This window comes from Empidonax traillii, unplaced genomic scaffold (genome assembly GCF_003031625.1).
Source record: "Empidonax traillii isolate 1590-97213 ecotype Southwest subspecies unplaced genomic scaffold, ASM303162v1 scaffold472:size658359, whole genome shotgun sequence".
Taxonomy (NCBI): domain Eukaryota; kingdom Metazoa; phylum Chordata; class Aves; order Passeriformes; family Tyrannidae; genus Empidonax; species Empidonax traillii.
In genome coordinates, this window is record NW_020955665.1 from 425,820 (window position 1) to 448,293 (window position 22,474).

At 41.2% G+C, this 22,474-nt stretch overlaps 1 long non-coding RNA gene across 2 annotated transcripts in view; it reads left to right on the forward strand.

The window, feature by feature from the left end:
- Positions 1–17,036: 17,036 nt before the first annotated feature.
- The window catches only part of LOC114063523, a 38,496-nt gene continuing 33,058 nt past the window's right edge, over positions 17,037–22,474 (forward strand). The window contains exons 1-2 of one of the 2 annotated variants that reach the window (XR_003572570.1): positions 17,037–17,136; positions 17,274–17,349. This is a non-coding gene — a long non-coding RNA (uncharacterized LOC114063523). Of the gene's footprint in view, positions 17,190–17,273; positions 17,350–22,474 lie in introns of both variants that reach the window. The other variant, XR_003572571.1, reaches the window with a different exon arrangement.

The window sequence follows — 22,474 nt, forward strand, 5'->3', positions numbered from 1 at the left end:
TTCCCTGTACCATAGGCAGGTTTCTGCCATAGGGAAGAAATCATCTTAAAATGGAACATCTAATCAAAAGCATACTTAGCATTAGAGTATGTCATCAGAGAAATGTCTTAGCTCTACAGCAGTGACCCAGGTCCTGTGTTTGCTCACTCCTATTTGCTTACTGGCATGCTGTGGGACATTTCTAGGAAAAAACTTCAGTTTTTTCTTTCCCATCTTAAGCATTGTTTCAGGTTGCAAAAAATAAGCCATGCCCCAGCACTTCATGAAGCTTTGATGCTGTATTTATAAACGCAAAATGACATCCATGGCACAAAAAATAGCCCCATTACCATGACTAATTGCTTATAGGTATCAACAGTGAACACTCTTAAACAAGCACTCCAGAAGAGCTCAGGGCAATGTTAGATGAGAGAATGAAGAATAAAAAATGAAGTAGAAGTTGTCCATTGCTTTTATTATGTGCTAGGAAAGAGGTTCTATTTATTGCTCAGGCAGTTAAGCAGACTGGCTTCACTTCTCTTGTAAGATGACAAGTTCATAGCCTGAGGTAGAAAGTCTGCATCATACCCTTCTGTTATATCTTACCAGAATAGTCTTAATGACCTGGCATCCCAGATAAAACACATCCAACTCTCTCTTTACTCCTTCTAGTTCTCAGCAATCCCAGGGTCAGCTGTTATATAATCTGATGGGTGAATAAGCATCTGTGAAGGAGCTTGATATGTGTCATCCCTGGTGTGGCTGGAATCAATCTCTGCCAAGTCTTCCTGGGACACTACAGGAGAACAATTCAGTAAATCTAAGTCACACTCTTGGATAACAACTCTCAAAGTTGAAAGAAATCCTGTTTTTTTGTTTTCTGAGAATCCTGGGATGGCAGGGGAGGGAGAAGTGATTGCCCTGGATGTGATAATGGCAATAATTTGATGGAGTCAGGTGTTACTTCTAAGCTGACAGATCTCTAGAAACATTGAGGTTAAGGCTTTGAAGATGGTTCCATAAGAAAAAAAGCACTTCAATGAACTAGGACTTTTTTTTTTTTCTTTACAAGATGAAATCCTCCTGAAGTCCCAGATGAAGGCACATCATCGTGTTAATGTAATTACAGAGAAATAAGGACTTGCAAGGGATTGTGTCAGATGTATTAGAAACCACGCTGAAGGAGTGAGAACAGGAGAGGTTAACATTTCCTTGTGCTAGTCAACATTAAAATCCATCAGAATCAGAAGAAAGTGACACTATTTAGTATGCCAAGCAGTGTTATATCTCCACAGAGATATCACTGCCAGATAAATCAGGAAAGCCGGTAGAAATGGGTAAAAGAATATCACCTCTCCAGAACTTTTTTAAATTTGGGCAAATTCTGTGGGTTTAAATTCCGTGTTAGGAACAGGGATATAATTCATAGTGTTTACACTTTTTTTTTCTAAAGTGTGTTTGGCCATCAGCCTCATTATTCTTGTTGTACAAATGAATTCACATTTGTTATCTCTCAAGGGTTGTTTGGGTTTTTTTTCCCCTGATTGCAACTGATTTACTGAAAGGTCCCAGGAATATCATTCCAGAAAGGAAGATTGTTAAGTGCTGCTGTTACCAGTAGTATAAAACAGAGACATCAGCATAGTCCAGTGCAAAAAGCCCACAAACCTTTTGTCAGTAAGAGTTCAAGGGAGCATGCAGACATGTATTTAACTCCTGCAGATTTATATGTCTTAAGCACAGGCTTACTTAGGTGTCTGACATTTGGCTTGTGCCTATCACAGCATCCATGATGGAGTGTTAGTGAAATACACACTCAGGCAAGAATTAAAAAAAAAAAAAAAAAAAAAGAAAAGAAAAATCAAAAAATTAAAACTTTATATAAACTAATAGGTAAATAAAGGACTTACATATTGAGAAACAAAACAGAATAGAGGATAAAGAGACACAATTAGAGACTTTGCCAAATGCCTGGATTCAGCAGGAACGTGTCTGCTGTGAAATATTCCTTCCAGTTTAATAAGAGATAAGGGTAGAATTGGGAATTTGCTTTGCTGAAGACAAAAATCTTGCCAACTAAATGAACCTGGGAAGTTTGTTGAGAGGTTCTGACAGTGTAGTCAATCAATGTGTAATGGGAGAATACTGGGAGATCCTGGAGGGCTGTGTGTAGAAACTGCAGTGGACTGGGTTTGAACTGGGGAGTGAAACTCTGAAGAGCTGCCAGCTAAAAGAAATGAAAAGAAAAGGACAACCGTTTTTGTTGGAGCCTTTCATTAAAATATTGGCAGCTGCTGATGCATAACAAAAGCTCTGCTTGTGCTATGAGATATTAGAGTGGAAAACCAAGGAGGCAAATGTTCTCTTCAGTTGCAGTGCAGGAGTAAATGGCTCCCAGCCAGCTCGGAACACCTCAGAAAGGAAAAATTTCAACTATGTTCTGATCAAGTATTCTAATCTTTCTCCATTTTGTTAAGCAGAAGTAATTCTCTCATTAACTGTTTCCAGTTTATTTTAATGGGGTGGTTTTTTGTCTTTTAAAATTTCTGGTTTAGTTGTTACTCTAAAATTTTTGTGTAGCCCCAGATAAACTTTGTAGGGAGCTTCTTTGTCATAATGATAACTTCCCATATGAAACTGGTCATAACTGGAGAGGCAAAACAGGGTGGACTTGGAACCTACAGCAGGAATTCAAACACTTTATTCTATTTGAAGTACAGGGAAATGTTAATTTTATTTAATGACCTTTACTGTTCTTAGTATTTGCAGATATCTGCTAAGTGTAATCTTAATGCTGGTATTCTTGCAATGCATGGCTTAAGGTATTAACAATATGCCTCTGATATTTTATATCCTTAAATGCCTGGTACACATGAACCTGAATTTTATCTCCATGTGATTATTCATCAGGAAGCAACACAAGATTATAAAATAAAATAAAAGCTAACTTGGACTTTTCAAGATGAAAAACGCTTCTTTTAATGAAATTATAGGAAAATATAACATACAGAGAGGGTTTTTTTTTTATTTTAGACATTACTAATTCTTACGTTATGTCTTTGTGAGATCATTTCCTTGGTAAATTATTTTTCTCCATGCTCTGGCCAGAAGGAAATAGGATGTGAAAGCCTGTTCATACAGATTCTCTGCTCACTTTGCATAGCTCTCCAAATTACCCGGATAACTTATATTTCAGACAGACAGGGGCCTCCTCAGTGTCAGCAGTATAAATTTCCATTTACTCTCTGCTGTTCCACAGCTTCTCAGCAGAGTGGGAGAAATGCAGCTCCAGAGGGAGGGCAGAGTGGGCTCTGCTGGCCAGGAGCAGTGCCGGCGGCGCCTAAGGTTATGGCTGGGAAGCGGGAACGGGGCTGGGAATGTCAGCAGTGAGGCTCAGGGGGTTCATGACAGAGAAATGCTGGAGGAGGGTGGTCAGCAGAACGGCTCTGGATGGAGGAGAGCAGCTGAGGGGTCCTCGGTACCCACCTGCTTCAAAGCTTTGGTGTTCCTCTCCTCCGCCCTTGAGGGAAGCTGCCCTACATCAAAGCTTTGTGAGTGCTTCCCAGGCTTCTGGAAAGGATAGGTGCCAAGCTGGGGAGACTGCTAAAGTGGAACTTTTCAGGGCTGTTGCTGCCAGGATGGAGCTGCAAGAGGTGGCTGCCAAGGCTGGCAGGGAAGGTGGCCTGTACCCGAGACTGGGGTGGCAACACAGCATCTGCCAGAGCAGCTCGGGCTGATCCGCTGCTGCAGAGTGGAACAGACAACAGCAAAGGGGAGAGTCTGACACTTCTCTCAGTCTGTCTTGCCTGTACCTTAAGCAGGTTTGGCATTCTGAGCCAGGATTGACGGGAGCTGCCAAGGGGCTCCAGCGCAGAATATTGGCTCTTGTTTTCCTTCAGCCTCACCCAAATGTGCTTGAAGGCAAGTTCAGCATGTTCTCATTAATGTCAGGTCATCCCTGTTTTAATTTCTGGTTTCAGAAAAAAATAAGAGAAGTGAAAGTGGGATTACATGGAATTCAGAGAAAATCAGTTTTATTATTCACCAGATATTACTAAAACATCAGCTACAACTACTGAAATTATGATATTTTACTGTCATCTGCAGCATCTACTTTGACATAGAATGTCAGAAAACATCCTTTGGATGACTCACAATTCCTTTGCCTTTTCTCCAGAAATCAAACAGTCCATTCCATAGGTTGCCGACCCTGAATGAATATTGTAATTCCTGATAACAAACATTTCATCCAAGTGGTTTCCATTCAACACTCCTGACAGGGTTTCTCATGAGACACTCCCATGGAAACTAAGCTGTCACAGCATAAGAGGGAAGGTCCCCTCGTGTTAGAAACTGGTTAAAAGATAAGAAATAAAGGGTAAGAATACATGGACTGCTTTTCCATTAAAGGGAGGCACTCCAAGGCTTTCAGCTGGGATTTGTACTAATCAGTGTATTATCAGAGATCCTGGGGAGGAGGTTCGAGTGTAGTGGCAATAAAAAAATTATCAGGAGAGTCAAACTGAAAACTGAAAAGCTTAGACCTTAAACTCGAAGAACTAATAAAATAGCAGATAAAATTTAGTACTGGAAAGACCAAAGCAGTGCTCAGGGCAGAATATTAAAACAGGAGAAAGGCAACAAGAATGCTCAAAATAGGAGGAGAGATCACACAGATTAGGAGGCTTTGGCTTAGAAAATAAATGAAAGGGATGCATGTGATGGAAGCTGATAATATCATAAACAATATAAAGGAAAAGCAGCAGGAATTATTACTTTACTGCTTTTCAAGATAGGTGTGCAAGAACATAACCCATGATCTTACTGGTGAGCACATTTAACAGAAAGAAGAGGAAGTTCTTTTTCACAAACTGTAGAATTAATTTATGAAACTCATCGCTACAAGATTTTTAGAAGATGAAATTAAACATGGAATCCAAATGTGATTAAACTCTTTAAGGAGAAGCACATTAGTGGCAAGACTGTTCAAATCTTCTGTCACAGAGACTGAATCATTGAACACAGCAGGGGAAGTATTTTCCTGTGCATTCCCATCACTCTTTGGTTGCTCCCAGAGACTGAGAACAGAACTAGGTGGGCTTTTCACCTAATCTAGTGCAATAGATTCTCATGCCTGTGGAATTGTGCAGCACAGAGTAGCTGTTCGTTGTTTTTCCTCTGATAGGGCTTTTTTCCATGTATCACATATCAGGCAGGTCTGTGCTGATTAATTTCTGGTGATCTGGGCATGCAAATCCAGCCTTTCTATTCCCAAACATGTGCACACCTGCTGAAGACACAACATTCACTGATGTAGATGTTACCTTCATGGTAGCACCCTTTGTTCCACTTCCTGAACTAACTATTGTTATCCCATAGACTTGACCAAGAAAGACTAAATTTAAAATAAAAAAAACCATATTCATCTCCTAGAGCCAAGCACAAGGTGAAAGTCAAAACTACAAAATGGGCTTTTTTTCATGTCTTCTACAGGAAAAAAGATTCAGGTATTAGTATCTGAATGTGTGCCATTTCGCCTGTGATGTGACGCTCATCACACCTTAGGTTTATTTCTTTCCCTTCTGCAGGAATATATATGATTGCCTGATCTTATTTTTAAATGGCCTCTCAGAAATTATATTTAGGGGAGAAATATCTTTGACTGTGAATTGGGGATTACCATAAAGGGATTTATTCCGTGGCTGGAAGATGATGCTGCATTTCCCACGGCAATGATTCTGTCCTAAGTCTGTGTTTTGCAGTGCTGGCCAACACTGACAAGTGAAGCAAACTCATCCACCAGCCCTGGAGATCTTGACACCTAAAGGCATTTTGAGGGTATTCCAGGGGGTGGGAGCAGTGAAGCCAAATGCTGGTGAAATGGCTTTGGAATAGGAGCAACTGGGAAAGGAAAGGGCTCTGCTGACCTTCCTGGTGGCTGAATATTTAGCCCGAATTTAGAGATTTCTGATGAGGGGTTTGGTTGGGGTTTTTTATTTGTTTGTTTATGATATTTCTGGTCATTTCCATTCATGGATTTTTGAATGTGCAGCTAATTGTCTTCACTTGCTGTCCTCCTCCCTCGCTGCTTTCTGTGCTCACCCAGCTGATGCCATGCCCAGGTGGGTTTAGGCAAGCTCAGGAAGGGGCTGTGGGAGCTCCAGGCAGAGGCTGTGCCAGTGAAGTTACACATGAGAGAAACAGGTTTCAAGGAGAGCAGGAGGTGAAGACAGCCCCTCACATCCTGTCCCAGCCTTTTTATGCAAGATAGGTGTATTTTCCTCCTTTCTTTTGTTATGCAAAGTTTATCTCATTTTCTTCAGTTTAATTAAATCCTTTTCTTTATGGAACTGTCAAAATCTCTCTCTGCATCTCCAGCTTCAAGAGAATAAATATCACTGGCTAAAAAACTCTCTTTGTAGCTTCCAATTGTAAATAGATCAGCTGATCCTGTTGTTGATTCCTCTCAGGTCTTGTGTTTGTTGCTGCCTCATATAAAGTTGGCCACCGCACGTTGAGGAGGTTCACACACTGATATCTTGATTTCTCCACTGATGATAATTGAACAAATATTAAGCATATCAGTGATTCAAATAACACACTATCAGCCAAACCAGGCCTGTTTGCATCAGTCTGTTTAGCCACCTACTGCTTTGCAATATCACCCTAATTCTGTGAAGAGAAGCTGCCATTGATTAAAATCAAGTGACCCTCACTGCTGGTGAAGGTCAAGTGGGGGCTAATGCAGCAAAATGCATTTAAATGTCACAGTAATGTTTATGTTGTTTTTTTTTTTTGCCTACTTCAGGCAGGAACTGAATAAAGGATTATGCCTTCCATGAATAGTTTACAGATGAGAACAAAAGGAAGAAAAGAGACGATGAAATGGCACACCCAAAATCACTGGGCAGTGACACGTCCAGGTTTCCTGATACTCTGCCCTGAACCACCTGCTTCTCTCTCATTGCTAATGATGTTATTGCTAATAGTGGTATTATAAGTGTGATTACAGTCATCATTATTTTTAGTCTATGCCACTGCATGCATGACCATGTTTCGCTTGGAAAAAAAAAAAAGTAAATTATTTAAATAGCTATTTAATTGGGACTTCTGGTGACAGAGAAACTCCAACAATTATCTACAGCATGTGAGAATATATGCAGCCCTCAGCAAAAGAGAATGGGCCCATCCCCAAATTATTCCATCTGGCAGAGTCAGTACCTGCTGTAGTTCACACATGAATAGCATTAATTTGCATGTAAATAGAGGCCTACATGCTTCTGTGGAGCTAAAAGCTGTATTTCAACATTTCACAGTGGAATTAGGCAGTGGGCACATCACTACACGATGGTTCAACCTTGTAGTGACGTGCCAGCTAAAATCATTTTAAATGCTCCTCTCCATATTTCCCACTAGGATTATTTATTGAAGTAGTGTGTAAGAGCTCAGAAGTATCCTCTATTGAAATGCTGCCAGCTCCCAGCTACAATTCTGACATTGATGTTGTCAACTGAGATTAAACATTGGTCTTAATGAATGCTGACAGTCATGTTTCTTAGGTATGGTCCTGTACTTCCTTTCAGCAAAGAACCAAAATAGAAAGGCTGGACATGCAGAGAAAGATGCAGTAGCACTGATGTTTACCTGCTACTTGAGCTTTTTTTTCTCTTTTCTGCTTCTTTTCCTGAGAGGTGCAGCACTAACAGCTAACATTTTCATATCAAGATGTAACAGCAGATGTTCCTGTATCACTTTCAGGTAAAATAAATATATACACTGTGTTCCTCCAGCAACGCTTTCAGAGGAACTTGGAAATTCCAAACTGACTACACAGAATAAAATCATTTCTTCCACTATGTTGATTCAGTATTTCCTTTGAGATATTGGTCAATAATTCCCTCTCCTTGCCCACAGAAATTCTAGCTTTGATCACATTGCCATTAGTTTGTCTTTTGACCCTTTCCAGAAGTATATTTTGTTGGGTTTTTTTTCCAGAGTCTGCACTTCAGTTAAGTCCCAGTGGTGTTTAGACAGATCAGTGCTCGACTGAGGCTCCATTTCAGAGCCTGAACCTTATGTGGTTTTAAATTTTAGTTCATTTACACCTAATTCTTGGGACATCTACAGTCTGCAAAGCTCCTTGTCTGTGATTGCAGGGAGCACTTTACTCTGCCAATGTACAGACGTGCTGTTTTGTTGCAAAAGGAAGGTGACACCGTTAAATTCAAAAGCATCCCTTTCATGTTAATATCCCACTGAGCAAAATCTCGGGACACACTCCTCTAGTTACTAAGCGTGGAAAACAACAAAAAAAAAAGGCATATGAGTAGTGATGGGGAGTGGTAGCTGCAGATTGCAGGGAACTGTGCCCTGGGGTAAAGATCAAGGGTAAGTGTTTAGCTCTGGAGCGAGCAGACAGGCCCATCAGTCTGAGTGCCAGCAGTGAGGAATTCTCCACCTCGGAAGACAAAGGGTAGTGAAGGCAGATCGCAACCAGGAACGAATCCATCTGGACTGACTGGCAGGGAGGGACTGGATGCACAGGAGGATCAAGCCTGCAGTAACTCAGGCAGCGCTCCCACATTTTCCTTCACAGGAAAATTCAAAAAGAAGTTGCACTGAGGCATCAGGGATGTGTTTCATCGCGAGTTTTTATTGCGGCTCAACAACTGAAATCAAGCAATTCAGTGATGGCAGGATTGAAACCTGAGTGCATAATGTGTGCTTAATACTTCTCCAACCCGCTGAGCAGACATGCTCCGTGTGTCAGCAGCTGGAAGTGGATCAGGACGCACTTTTAGGTATATCCCTTTAAGTAAAACAAAGAGATTTTGTAGCCTTTTTAGATTTTTTTTTTCCCGTTGTGTTATTTGTAGCCTTGCATATTGGAAAAACACAATAAAGGAGAAGAGAAAAGCCAGGCTGGCCTGACCAAATGCCTGGCGAGGGGTATAAAGTGGCCCGTGTAAACACATGGCCGTGTCACTGGTTTACTGTGAGATGTACAATCCAGTGTGAGATAACGGGGTGACAAAAAGCAAACAGCAGGGTCGTTGTGATGGGAAGTCGGAGTTAAATGACAATCAGAGTCTGACTTCCACTTGACACTGAGGTGCCAAGAGGTTGAATTTGGGCCATTTCTGTACTCCAGTGAACGCAAAAGACCTCCTCTCCCTCTTTCCCATTACATTTGTAAGGACAGGGAGAAACAGCTGCATGGTGAAACCTCGTGCAAACACGCACACAAGGAAGGGTGTGCCTTCCTTGAGCACAGGAGGAACAGTTAAGCGGAGCAGACCAGGTGAAGAGTGAAAGGGCTGCTTTGAGCATTACGGTCAATTGGCACTTGTCCCTCAGACTGCTCTTCCTGCACCGGCACTTGCACTTGGTATAAAGCGACAACCTCGGGGGCAGCCCGAGAAACAAATGCCCCACCCACAAAGCTGCTTCTGTCGTTGTTTACTGTCATTTCGGCTCTGTTTCAGAAGGTAAGTGGATGAATGAAACACCCTTATTGACACCAAACTTGCGGGAATGCCACCAGGTTTTCATATTAACAAAATTCCTTCAAACGCAGGGCAATAATTGACAGTTCTTTAATATATATCTTGAAGGCAAGCTCCAGGTCCTTACTTTGTTTTCTTTAAATAAATCACACTATTGCAGAGCCAGGCTATTTTCACAAAGAAATGAGTTGTATCTTTATACCAAGTGCTGTTAAAGAGGATTATAAATAGGCTTTAGACTACAGGCTATAGCTTTGCTTTGCAGTTGAAAAAAAACATCAATCACCTGGCTGAGACTAAATCCTAACATCTCACCTTCCTAACAGATTTTAAAGGTCACTGATGTATAGAAATGTTCAGCTTAATCTTAAATGCATTGACTAGTCTGGCAAAAGCATTTTAGGGTCTTTTCCTTTTTATTTTCTGCCAGCTATTTAAAATGTGAAAGAAGTGTCACTTATAACTAAAGAGTGGATCTTCAAGAGAAGGCAGAGTATTGGAGATCAGACTTGAATCTCAGAAAGGTCTCTGCAGCTCTGCTCTGCTTTTCAGTATATCTGATTCGTAATGTTTGCAGATTGCACAGGTTCACCCCCACTCCCCCAAATAGGTTATCAGCAATCAGCTACATGCTGGGGACACAGAACAACCTCAAATGAGCTCTAGCCTAAAAATAGCCATTTTCACATTAAAATCTTGAATCAGGGAGCAGAATGGGTTGCAGCTGGGACATCTTGTATTTGCTTATGTCATCAATGGCAAACACCTACAACAACAAAAATCTCTCCTCCACCCTGAAATTGTTGGGATTCTGCTTATTAAACATATTCCTTGTTGCAATGATGTAATAGATACACAAATTAAGCTGCAAGTTGATTTCAGATGCCTGTCAGTAGAATAAATAGGACCATTTTCAGTCTGCACTCATCCAGACACAGCTATAATTAATGCTCTAAATTTACCCCACAAACCAGCACCAAGATAAGGAATTTACCTGCCCTTTATACACTGCTCTGCGTTGGTAGATGCAGAGAGGGACCCAAAGAAGACTCAGAGCCTGTGATCTGAGTTCTGATGTTTGGAGTGATGGGTTTGTCTTCCCAAGTCACCATTCCACATGATGGTGGATTCCACATCCTGGGGATGGCTGAACTGCCTGCCCATGGGAAGTGGGGAATGAATTCCTTGTTTTGCTTTGCTTGTGTATGTGGGTTTTGCTTTGCCCATTAAACTGTCTTTATCTCAACCTACAGTTTTCTCACTTTCTCTCTTCTTACTCTCTCCCTCATCCTGTTGGGAGGAGTGAGCCAAGGACTGCGTGGTGCTTGTTGCTGGCTGGGGTTAAACCATGACAGACTCCTAAAGTTCAGGGTATTATTTTCAAAAATTTCCGGTGGGGGCACAAGATAAATCTGAGATATTTTCACATTCTTGCCCTTTGTCATTTTGTCTTCTTCACTCCTCCTTCCAATTTCTGCTTTGCTTCTCAAATTTCTCAAAGTTTGCAAAAGAAATTGGGATAAGATCCAAATGAGAAGTACTTCCCTTGTAGATCGTGATCCTCTTGTTGACTGATTTCTTCCCATTACCCCAGTCATCATTTCTGAAGGGATACTTATCTCCCTGAGGAAAGGTAGAATTTTGGCACAGGGTAAGGGCAGTGGTATATGAAAATCTGTCACAACAACATAACTTTACCTTCCCATCATAGCTGGATTAACTTCCAGCAGTAGGAAATGGAAAAGAAGATGGCTTATTGGGCTCTGTGCCTAACCTTGTAAGCATTATAGGATGGAAGGAAGCTGGATGCCCTCCTGAAAGATGTGCTATAATTCAGCCACAACTTACTGGATCTAAAGATTGCTTACAAGGAAGAAAGGAATAATTCATTTGATAGCAGGATTTATTGGATGACATTCTCTGGCCTGGGCAATGCAAATCAAAGTGGATAGTCATAGCTCTCTCTACTTGCTTTGAAACCCATGAATCCTGCAGGCTGATCTGGCTTGTGTTTGGTGAGATTGTGTTAAATTTCTTATCTGCAAGACTTGCTGAAGTAGGACGCAAGGAGCTGGCATCTTGAGCTGTGTGTGATTGTGTAGCATCTGTTTAGGAGCATAGATTTATCTCACAGGCTTTATCTAAAATTCCCCCTCTTTTTCAGTTTTGTTTCCTTGATGTGTCTGAAAGGTTTGGTAATGGTAACAATATGAACCTGTTAAGAGTCTAAATGAAAATATTCTGAGCCAAACTCTAATCCATTGAAAGCCAAGTTCCATAGAGTAACAGTACCAGAAGAGAGGCTGCTGGCAGTGATGTTCTGCCTACTTACTGAGGAGCAGTTTGGCTGTGGTGGGGTTCTCCCTGTGCTGCTCCAAAATGGAATTCATTCAGTACCAGAAGTGGGTTATCACAGATACTCTTCCCATATATCTTTTTGTAAGCACCAGATCAGTTCAGCCATTCAGATTGGAAAAGCATCACGTGAACTTCCTCCTGGATGGCCTGTCTGCCCAACTGGGAACTATAAACAAGCACTAGTAATTTGCTAAAAAATGCAGCTTCAGGTTAATAAACACAATTGTTTTCAGCTTCAGAAGATTCTTTGTCTAAAAACCAAAAACTATAAAAAAGATTAGGTTCTACTTCTTACATTTCAGAAACACTCCTTTGAGTTAGTTTACAGATAAATTTACATAAACATAATTTAGAAGCTTATGAGAGAAAAAAAAAATTGCTGAAAAATAAAACCTGAAACATTGGTGTTGTGAAATGAACCAAATGTTTCAACTGATCCAGGAGAATTCTCTCATTTTGAGGAAAAAAGAACCCCAACCCATAGGTGATTTACAATCTTCAACTAAATGGGAAAGGCATTCTCTCTGGATATTTCTACTTGGCTAGAATTTTGCCAGCTTTAAAATATTAATGGCGGGGAAAAAAGAAGGTACAGACTCTGTAAGAAGCAGATGAGTAAGTAAGATGATGAAAATGAGAGGAAAACTAAGAAGATAAGGATTTTTTTGAGGAGCTGCAGCTTCCTTGAAAGGCAGAGCCAAGATGGGGGAGATCTTCACTGGGTAAAACAGTTGCTGCTAAAGAAAGAGTTCCTTGACCTAAGAGAGGGGAAGGTGTGAGCTGACTACAGTCTTCTCTAAGTGCAAGGCAGAGTATCTGATAAACATGCACTGAAGTCTATCATTAAATAAGAATAAGCATGTAAATAGACTGCTTGTGTTTAGTTTTAATTTGCTTTAATGTTTTGCTACCCTTGGTCATAATGTTCTTCCTTAATAAATGTAGCATTGGGAACAGGATCCTGAGGAGGAAAAAACACGTGTCTGGTTTGACCTTCACATAATAATCAATAAAAGCCAGGGCATATACAGATCCATATGAAAAATGAGATATCCACCCTAAAGGGGAATAGGTACAGGCATGGAAGTCAGTGAGGAGATGAGCAGGGTAATTAGTTCTATAACCCCAGTGCTTTACTAAAGGCTTATTTAGAATATTTATGTAAACAAGTAGTTGTTTAGATGCCCTCATTTTCCACAACAAGCTCCCAGCACTACTAGTTCCTGGTACACTCATGGAATAAAAATGGATATAGCCTTGAGCTGCCATCAGTTGCCACTGCACTTGGAGAACTGGCATTTGCTTTGCAAAGCAAAAAAAACATTGCAGTGCCCTGAGTTTCAAAATTACCCTTACGACCATTGTACCATGCTTGGGTCAAAAAAAGGTGGAAGGGCTCCTTTTGAGGTTCTGTCTTCTCTCATTTTGATTGATTCTTCTCTTATTCATATTGATTTCCACACCTGGTGTTTGATAAGTGTGTGTATCAGGTCAGAAAGGGGTGATTTCCCATCCATGGAAGGGGAAAACCACTTGGATTGACTTAACCAGCTTAGTCTTCCTGCCATGATGCAAGCTGTGTCATTAGTGTTTGCTTGTTCCATAGTATACCCTGAACCAGCTCTTCAGGACTAACACACGATACTTTTTATAGGAAGAAAGCCTCTAAACCTTAGAGAAAAGTCATAAAAATAGCTCTTCCTTCCCTGAAAATCCTCTTTGCAATATATAACCATATCTGCACTTGCTTGCCACATATCCCTCATGAAATAGAGCTTTCCTCTCTCCTCTGGGCTGGAGTGGTGACCTCAACACAAATCCTCTTCTGTGAAACATCCTGCCTCCAGAGAGAGCAGGGTGGAAGATGGGGGAGTGTTTAAGGAGTATGTATGTAACAGTGAACCTTTTCCACTCATCCAATGGCTTGGACTTGTTGCTGTTGCAAGAGGACTTTTGTATTTAGTCCAACACAAAAACGTCTGTCTGTTAGACAGACAAACACAACTGCCTTTCATATTCCCCATAACATTAAATGATACTGAACTCCACAGAGTAATTGAGCATTCTGTGGAACAGTACTTTCATTTTGTCTAAGAACCTGCTGCCATCCTGATGAAACACTGCATATCCAAGTCTCTAGTTGTCTTTTCCATTCTTTCTCTCTGGTCTGCCAAAAGTCTTGTGAGTGGACCTTCAGCAAACTACTCAGACTCACTCTACCTTGGTTTCTCAAATGGAAATGGAGATATTAGCAGGTCCCCACACCAGAAAAAAGAATTGTTTATATACTGTGAGGGAAAATAAGCCAGATGACTGCACCACTCTTAACTACTAGGGACTTTAACATATGCAAGGGATGTGCTCCCTAATCCACTTAGTACAGCCAATTTGTGTGCCAATGACAATGGATTGAAGCCAGATTTCAAGTTTGTAGACACCTAATCCTATACAATTCTCCACTTCTTTCCAACAACTGATGCTAAAGGCTCTAATAAGGGGAGAAAAAGGAGGGAGAGATGAGATGGATCTCTGAGAGCTGATGGGAGAGCCATTTGCTACCCTGTCATGAACAGTCCACATGCAAACCTCAGCGCCTGAGGGGGTCCTCTTAGTCCTGGCATGAGGCAGCAAATTTCTGCAGAGAGGTGGCACAAATGGCTGGAAGCTGTAGCTGCCTTCCTTGCCACAGGTTAATTTACAGATGGCAGTGATGCTGAGGTGGATCTCTGTGCAGGCTCTCTGGCAGGAGTCAGCCAAAGACACTGAATCACACGGTAAGGAATTTATGTGCTCCACCGAGCAGCTGCTACCCTGGGTCTGTCTGTGGCAGCATTTCCTCAGGAGCTCAGCTCTCACTCTGCTTGGGGAGTGAGGACTGAGTGTGCAAGTCAGGGTTACTTAATGTGTAAGGAGTGTGAAAAACCCTTAATAAACCAACTGGTTGAGCCAGCCTGAAAAAAAGTACAAAATAGGAGACACATTAGTTAACACACACAACCCAAAAGGTAAACTCTGCATTAGTGGGTGAAGCAATACATGAGTCTATTAAAATGATGCAGCAAAATGAACATCTCTGTTTTAGTAAAGTGGCCTTTTGCAGATTCTGGTGTAACTGGAGTCAACAGCAGAAGTCCCACTCCCTGCAATAATTCTTGGATCACACTCAGGCTAGTGCTACATTGCTTTATCCAGCCTCCTTTAACTCTTCACCACAAACCTGTCATATTGTGGAGAGGAAGAGAACAATCTCATTTGCTCACTTATAGAGAGAAATATCTGCAGTGAATTGGTCTCTTACACAGTTAATTCAATAAGTGGGTGTTATAAACCAGCATTCAGGTTATACGAGGTAAATTGTCTCAAGCACAGAGAGAAGCTGTGGTCCAAAATGTGAGTTCATGTCCAGGCCCTCCAGGAGGGAGCGTTGCCACCACTGAGCACAGGCAGAGACAGACCTCTAGTGGTGCCTTGCCAAAAACGCGTGACACACAGCTGCTCTGCACAGCCACACCGATGGTTCTGATACCTCTCATTTAGCATTTCCACGGTGCCATCAATGCAGTACATCAAAAACCAGCTATACATTCTCCAGTATATGATTATTAGCCAGAACTCCCATTCTTCTCTGCTGCATAAACACTACTGATGGTCTGAGGCTGTTTCATCAGAGAAGTCTGGAGTAGTCCTGGGGTAACAGAGAATCAGACATACATTTTTGCAAGTAATTGTTCCATTTAATGTGGGATTTTAACATGAACACATTATTATGGCTTGTTTCTTCTAGCAAGCCATCAAATGACTGCCTTTCTAGGTGTGGAGATTTTTCAGCTCAAGTAATTGCAGTATGATACGGATTATAACACATTTCTCAAAGCATTTATTTTTAAATGGTAACTTTTCATACTTTAAAGTTGGATAAAAGGTGTGATCTTCATACTCCCTGTAAATGTGAACAATTTTCTGTGTGCAGTTTATCTCGTGGCATTATCTGCATAAGAAAACTTGGATATTTAATATTATATCAGCTTATATGGAAGCTACCAGGACTACCTTGCTCTTATTGACAACAATAAATGTCTGTGTTGGTAATTTTCAGAATTAGTCCACCTCCTGCAATGGCCTGCTGTAAATTAAATGTCTGACCTAAGGCCAGCTGTGGAGATATATATGAATAGGGGCATAGATGAGTATAGAAGAAAAACATACTATGGAGATTAACATGTTCTTTCATGTTCAGGAGACGTAAAGAAGAATCTATGTGAGTATTGAAAACATACAAGTAATATTGACCTCATAATAAATTCTTATAACGTTTTATAAGCATGTGTGCCTCCTGCTGAGTGCTCTGTGTCAGCAGTGGTGCCCTGGCTGCTGTGTCTTCTTCGCTCCAGAGCTTCCCCTGGGAACCTCCTGAGGTGAGAAGATGTTTCCATGTTTGCCTCAGCATGAGCTGCTGAGAACAGCTGGCTAGAGGGGATCATACCAGCTTTCCTAACTTTCCCAGCCTTGTCTTGATATCTTCATATTGCTGAGGGTGATAAGAAAATGCATTCTAAAGCCCTTGGAAAGCAGATAGAGAAGGAGGAGGTGAGGAGTGTCTTGAAATTCAAACAGCTCTTCAGGATCCTGTTGAGGACTGGCTGTTAGTTTTCAGCCCCAGTAGTCTCTGTTAATTCACTTGCTCCCACAGCTGAGATTTTAGATTACTCAAAACCCCTTCAGGTCAGCAGAGTTCCTCTGCTAGTTGTAATCTGTAGTCTTGGGCAAATGCTTGGTTGATCATCCTGGTTGACCGTCCTCATTTTAGAATAAAGTCAGTTAATTCAATGTGAAGGTGAAAAATCCCCTTGTACCCTAACTCCCTGCTTCTGTGAATACCCTGAGGATTTGTTTCTTATCCTTCAGAGATAACTGCATTTAAATAAATCACTGAACAGGAATAAAATTTGCTTATGATGCAGTTCCAGGGGTTTTTCTTAAACTACAGCAGACTGGGTGTTCTGCTTCCTTAGAAATGTGCAAGTATTGTAACAATTGAGAGAAGATCATCCATTACAAAGGGAATGTCATCCTGATATTTTCAGCAGGCTGATGACACGTCTTGGAAAGTGCAACTGGTTTTGTTTGCATTCACCCAGTGGTGATGTTACTGAACAGTGGGTTGATCATTACCAAGTTCAAATACTGGTGAAGCTCAGCTGAAAACAAGGCTGAAATGTGAGAGAGAGTGAGCTGTGATGTGAACTGGTAGCTGGGAGACAGCAAGGAGCTATTGCTACTCCTAAAATGAAGTGTAATCAAGTAAATTTGGCTATTTGTGTTTCTAAGAATGTGGTTTGCTGAGGGGTAGGTTGGTTGTGTATTTTTTGATCCTGAAATCTCTCCTGTTCTTTTCCTGTTGTGTTCACGGCTTTTGTTCTTTGTCTGCAGGTGTAGAACTGGTAAGAAGTGTTCAGAGGTGAACAGTGGGATGTGGACAAGAAGTCCCGTGGCATTTCCAAACCAGGTATCTGTCCTATCTGTCATATGCCTCAATAACTCCAGCCTTCTTCCATTCTGTGCTTTTAAACATACTATTTTTAGTAAATGAACAAACCATTGAAAAGATTGGAAATGTTTTGGAGGTAGAATGCATTGAGGCCTTTTCCTTTTCCTCTGTCAGATGCTTCTGGTGGGTTAATAACTCCATCTACAGTTCATCACTGAAATAGTTCCAGAAATACTGGAAATATGAACCTGAAACAGGTGATTATTAAGATACAACCCAGATTCTGTTACCATTTTAAGCAGTGGACAGCGAGGAGAATACAGCAATGTGAGGGTAAAAGTGCACGATTTTGATGTGCTTTGCTGAAACTGCTTTTCAGTGGCACAGAGAAAGAGCATTCACACACAGCTGAAGCTGTTCTGCAATGGGTTTGGGGCAGTCTCTTGGTGTTGAAGACTTCAGGGTCTGTGGAAAAAGGCCAGTGGGAATGGTGCTAATGGTCTTTCTCCCGGGGGAATATGAACCCCTTAAGTTACTCAGGATGGGCAAGAGGAGCAGATCTCATCCCAAAGTCCAAGGGCAAAGTTGGAAGGGAAAACAAGTGAGAAAAAGCTATGGTCAGCTGCAGACAGATGCACATCTGCTTTCCCCATGCCTTGAGGGGCCAGACAAGCTGGTTCTTTCTGGCTAGTCCTTCTTCCCAGCCAGGCAGCTCAGGAACTTGTCTGAACTGGAGGTGCTGATACAGCTCCAGGCTCTGTGGTCCAGGAGAACACAAGCAACAGAGGTTCTGATAAGAGTCAGGGATATTCTCATCTTGCATAAAAGTCAATTTTCACAGGTTATTCTTCTGGTTTTGCTTGTGTAACTTGTGGCAGTAGACCAGCATAGCATTAAACAAACATAAAGTCCTTGTACATGAGCTACAAAGTTTGTGTGAAGTATTTATATGTCATCTCTTTGTGACCTGCTTTGCCATATCCAAAATAGACAAGTTAAAAATTACTGTTGTCTATTAGTGTAAAATAAAGAGGCAACGACAATGAACTCCAAAAAGAAGCTCAACTACTAGTCAGTTATTATTATGACAGAAATATGACAGACTTTGTGGGCATCACTTTTAGTGTGTATGCCCACATGTGGGCAGGGGTACCAAAACAGCTCTGCTGTCAGAGCTTTCACCCCCTCCTTTGGAAGCTGTGGGAGCTCTGTGCTTCTGAGAGCATTATTTTGTAGGGATCTAAATAGGCATTCTGATGGATTCATTACTTCAGGTTCCTACATAATTCTTTTTTTAAAATTTATCTGTCAAACCAGCCGTAAATTTATTGGCAACAGACTTATTTCGTAAGTGAGCTGCTTAAAAAAAAAATCAGCTAACAAATTAAGGGGAGAAATACAAAAATGATTTCCTAAGCTCAAAAAGCAAGGAGGAAGAAGAACCAGGATATCATGGTACTCACAGTATTTTTAGTATGTTACAAATATAAACGTATTTTCTGGCACAGTGGAATTTTGCTATGTGAACCATATTGTAGGTGTGGAGGTTAGATCCCTGTAAAAACCATGATCCAATGCCTTGTGACTGGTGAATTCTGACTGTTACACCATCTTCTTCCTGTGTGATTGTTATTCAACACTGTTTGCTGGCACCCTTGACAAAACCTTCTGTCAAAATAACTCCAAAACCAGTATTTGAACTAGGCATTTAAGAAAATAATGTAGTTTATTCTCAATGATCATGATAGCTAAACATTTCTTTGTGAATCAATTTTTTCCCAGTGTTATTTGCTCTTGAAATCTTTGGAGATTATATTCTAGTGACATCTGTTAACACTGCTACACTTAACATGTAATTAGGAAAGGAAAAAAAAAAAAGAAAACAGAAAACAAAAGCCCATGCCAATCTAAACGTGCTTGAAAGGTGCCAGATTGATAACTCTGGAGAATTGAGTCCTCTGTTTATCCTCTGAATCAGTGCAACAAAATCAATGGCAGCACAAACTCGCTCATGTCACCCTGAAATGTCTGGTGCTCACTCAGCTGTGAGGGCAGCCTGGGCTTCATTTCACCCACAGCCCTCAGGATCCCAGTAGGAATGATGTGAAGGATGTCATCCCATGGTGGAAGGACTGTGCTGAGAACCCTACACTCATTTCAAATAAATTTCTGACCCTCCACCTGAGGTCAAACTTTTGGTTGCACTTTGCAGTTCCAGCAAGGATTACAAACGGTGATTCTGAATTAAAAGGCTTTATGGTGCATTTCCAAACTCTTAACAATCTAATCCCCTGGTGTGTTTGATTTAATGCACAAACTGCCTCTGACATGACAGAGCCAGAGGCATTACAATCTGTCATGTCAAGGCTTCATACATTAACAGCACGTGTTAGCACACACTGGCACAGTGCACTGGAAGAGTTCTGAGTTATGCTAATGATCCATGGATAATGGGGCACAGGGAGCTTTCTGAACCACACCTCTAAACCAGTGCCACAGTGCTTTTAGGATGTGTCAAAGTGCAAGGAGGCTTGGCACTAGAACACGCTTTAATGCATCTTCAGAGCACCTTATCTTGTATGCTCTGCTTTAATTGAGATTAAATGGCTTTGAAGGTCCAAACACGATTTCAAGGACAATGCAATATCTCATATTCTCAGGGAAAGGTTTTTAATGTATTTCCTTAAAGCCAAGACAAATACACCATACAAACACATTACACCAGACTGATGTTAAAGGTCTGTCTCGAACTAAGAGGAGCCAATACAATTTGAATTTAAAACACGGCATGGTATTCCCAAGGCTCTGGCTGGGATGGGGTGAGAGAACTGCAGAGGAGCTTGGGTTCTGCAGGAGCACCACGTAGCAAAGTAACAGAAGCAGAAGCAACACTTTTTAAAAAGGAAAATAGAGGAGTCTGGATCCTGTGGAAAGTGAGATGGACTTTGTGCCAGGGAAGGCTTGTGAGAGTATTCTTCTGGGGGTACATAGTCTGAATTCTTTGCACGGTGTCAAGGCATGAGCAAAACCATCCTGAAAGTTTGGATTAGTTTGTCCCCCTTGTCTTTACAACATTTCTGTAATAATGGTTTAAGAAAATTTAAATAGATGTCATATGAAAAGAGAAATGACAAAAAGAGAGACTTAGCCCCTCTCCCCCTTTTTTGTAACTTCAGTTTAATACTTACCATTTTCTTTAGTTGCAAACTTGCCCTGTCTGCCTTGCTTCAATGATGATATAAAGGTGCTGCAGTACCTTGGAAGATGTTGCTGCATTCCAAAAATGATAACTGTGTAGTTTCATGACCCTCCTGAGCTTACATTTGAGGACTCATTGGAAAATCTGCCATCATATCACAAGGATGTGAAGTCTAATACTGCCAATTTTCTGAATTATTCATTAGTCTGAAGGAAAAAAGAAGCAACAAAGACACAGGCGGCTTCTTTTTATTTATGGTTTTACTACTCTTCATATTTTTTAGGTGAAGGGAATACAATTCTTCCATCTTTTCCACAACAACAACAACAACAGAAAAGAAAACAAAATGTGTATGCTTGAAAAGTTGGGATTTCTGGGAATACATTTTCCTCTTTTAGCTAGCATTTTAACATAAGGTAAAACATTTTTTTGACAAGGTAAGTAGAGTAAACAAAGATCAGTGAGAAAGCAGAAATTATTGAAGTACTGGAAAAAACTGCTGCAGGCTACTTTTTCACACATTGCTGCTCAAGTCAGGATTATGCTATGACAGTTCTAACTCTCCTGCTGACATCCTTATAGACTCTATTACATTATTTACTTCTTGTAAAATAACATTCTATTACAGCTCCTTCATGTCCCGCTGCTAGTCTAAGTTCAAGGGGAAGAAATTCTGCTCTCCTCACTTCCAGCTCGTTAATGCAGCTCTGAGGAGATCATTACTAAGACTGATGTGCAGCCCCTATTTCAAGCCCCATATTCTGTTGCAGAAGCAACTGTATTTCTAGGGTGTTGGTCTTCACTTAAATCAACAGCACAGGAAAAATGTGTCAGCCTGCGTCTGGAAGGATCAGGGAATTATGCCCCACCCTGTGCTGAAGATGTAATGTCATTTTTATGTCTCTGAGGGGGGAAAGCTTTCAGATATTTCTCTTGCTTTTTCATTGCAGGGAAAAGTGAAGCCAAGCATGCAATCACACCTGATTTCAAAAGGAAAGAGTTGATTCTCAGTAGACTTGCAGGAACATCTGTGGATAAACCAGGGTTAAAGGCAGACAGGTTGCCTGAATACTCTCTGAAAACTGGCTTAGGTCTCTTTCTCAGTGTCAGGAGATAATCAAACACATATCATCGAGTCCTGCGTAAAGAGTCTGCTGAAACTTGTTTTCTGGGAAGACATTCGTATTAGGGCACAGAAAATGAAATTTGCCTCCTGTCTCTGAATTCTCACTGTAAGTCGAGCTAACAACTAGGTGTACCACTAACAAAATACTCCCACAGTCTGGTAGAAAGCTCCCAAAGCATCAGCCTTTGAAACGTCCTACTTTCATCACTGCCTGAAATCACCCTGGCAAGTCAATCCTCAGCCCTGCTGCTTGCAGTGTGAATCTTGAAAGCATCACTTGACACTGGAAGAACTGGCATCAAACCACACAGCAGTGGCCACGTGCTTTGAGATGGTCAGAGGGCAGGGAACCCCTGGCACTGCCCTCACAGTTCTGAGCAGTTCACTTCATCAGCCTTCAAAACCTGTTTGGACCATCCCTAATGAAATTTAGGTTGCATTTCATCAGTAATAATACAGATAATGTGATAGTTATCTAATTATCCAGTCCTTGGGAAGAGATACTCGAAGTTCCCAGTAAAAAGTGAATCATATGTGCTCTTTCTTGAGGGCAAACAGTGAAACAATTGGAAAATCAGCACTGTGGCAGCAGCATTTCCTTGCAGACGTGAGGGGTGCAAAGCATTTGGCCACTGATATCTGAAGTTTGGCAGGGACTGTGTGGGAATTAAGGGTGATTTTTGCCACTTTCCTCTACCAGGACTTCAACTAGACACAGGCTGTCTCTTGTATTTTCATAATGCAGCTTTGAGTTATGGCACTGAAGTCAGGGATAAAGTTACAGACATAAGTGTGCTGTGTCAGGAGCTGGTGACTGT